This window comes from Otolemur garnettii, unplaced genomic scaffold (genome assembly GCF_000181295.1).
Source record: "Otolemur garnettii isolate 467f Iridium unplaced genomic scaffold, OtoGar3 scaffold00246, whole genome shotgun sequence".
NCBI lineage: Eukaryota > Metazoa > Chordata > Mammalia > Primates > Galagidae > Otolemur > Otolemur garnettii.
In genome coordinates, this window is record NW_003852641.1 from 1,337,464 (window position 1) to 1,339,589 (window position 2,126).

Below are 2,126 nucleotides of genomic sequence, written 5' to 3' on the forward strand. Positions count from 1 at the left end.
AGAACTTTGCACCATTATTTTATCTTGTGTGATTGAATCAAAAAGCAAGATGATACATTGGACTCTATTTTAATTTTTTTATGTGGGTGAAACATATATGTATTTTAAAGTTGAAACATTTATTGTTGTGTTTTGATAGCCTACACATTTCCCCTTAAATGTTTTGAGTACATCTTTCAGGACTATGTAAAAACAGAACAAGTTTCAGAGCATTAATGAGACTATTGTTATAGTACTATTTATTTAAATCAATTACATATATTCTAATCTTACCAACTGTTCCATTAGTATACTTAATAGCTATTTTTGTCTTCCGAATGTGAAGTCCAGTTCAAACCATGTCTTACTTTTGTTTAATGTTCTTTTAGTCTCTTTTAATCTGTAAAGAGTTCCTTGGCTTCTGTGACCTTGGTGGTTTTTTAAATTATAGGATACATATTTGGTAGAATTTTCCTCAATTTAGTTTTGACTCCTGCTTGCTAATGATTCTAGTCAAATGATGGATTTTTGACAGCAACATCACAGATGTGGCTCCACGGCCTTCTCAATACTTCAGTGGGGAGGTTCATGCTGTCAGTTAGTCCCATTATTGCTGATGTTAACTTTAATGATTTGCCTACAGCTATCTGAGCTAGGTTAATCCACTGTAAAATTGCTAATATCTCTTTTTCTCTATCTGTCTCTCTCTCTGTATAGTTTGGAGGGAGTTACTTTGAGAATCTATAAATATCTTGACTGTTATTAAACTTTACTCACTAGTTTATCTTCCATTGCAGATTTCTGTCTGATTCAATTACTATGATAGTTGCTAAGTGGTGGTGTTTCTAATTCTATCATTCCTTCTACATCTTAGTACTTATATGAGTTACTTTCAGCTGAACTAGAACAACTCATTGCTTATCTCCAAGAATGTCTGGAAGTTTGGAATTGACACTTAGCCAAGAGAAGAGTGGCAGGGCTAACTAATGATGTATAACATAAAGTTTAAAGTTTGAAACTCTCCTGGAGTCTTCAGGACAGTTAATATATTGATGGTTTGCACCTGGTGTGACTGATGACCAAGTTTGGGTTAGTTATATAACTAGAAGGGCACAGAAGTTCCCGCTGGGGACTTTAGGAAAGCTCTTCCAAAACTGAGATGGCACGTAACCTTGTTCAATTTTCCCAGCACAAAGAAACAATGAATATTTGAGGTGAAGGATTCTCAATTTAACAGATTTCATCATTGCACTGTGTACGTGTATATGATAGTACCAAACGTCATGGTTCTTGAGGAGCTTGCATTTTCTAACAAGACTATTTCTTTAACTATGTTAATTAAACTGATTTACCTCTTACTGTTATTACTCTAAGTTATTTATGATCTTAACACAAGTAGAGAGTTAGACAGGAAACACAGTCCAGGAGCAGGATGTCAAAGTAGACCCCAATAGACCATGCACTCAAATATCAGGAGTGGTGATTAGCCCCCTACCCCCCAGAAGCCTTGGCACAGACAAACTGGCATTGTTCCCAATACCAAGATGACAGAAGAAAGGAGATATTTTTCTCCTTATCTTCCTGAGACACTTTTTCTCTCTTAACAAGGTGTAGGTGCCTGCCTTGTCTCCAGCAAGTTCGGCATTCCTTCACTAACTCCCCCAAAGCACTCACTTTCCCTGAGAGGGCAGCCCTGCTCAGGGCAAGCCTTGTCTCTCAATGCTCAGTGACCTCTGAGCTGAGTCACACCGGGAGAGAGGGAAGCTCCTGCAAGCAGTCTGTTAGAAAATGCCAGGCTTTGGGCTGTTGCATTTTGCACCAGATTTTGGGTTTTTCTGATCCACTTCTCTCCTGTCTCTGTTCCCTTTTGCCTATCATCTGTAGTCATTTTCTTTCTTTCTTTCTTTCTTTCTTCTTCTTCTTCTTCTTTTTTTTTTTTTTTTTTTTTTTTTTTTTTTTTTTTTTTTTTGTGGTTTTTGGCCAGGGCTGGGTTTGGACTTGCCACTTCTGGCATATGGGTTGGAGCCTTACTCCTTTGAGCCATAGGCGCCGCCCTGCAGTCATTTTCTTAATTCAATTTCTAACCTACTTATAATAAAGAATTAAAAAAATTGGTTTCAAGCTTTTCAAATCATTATTTCTAGCAA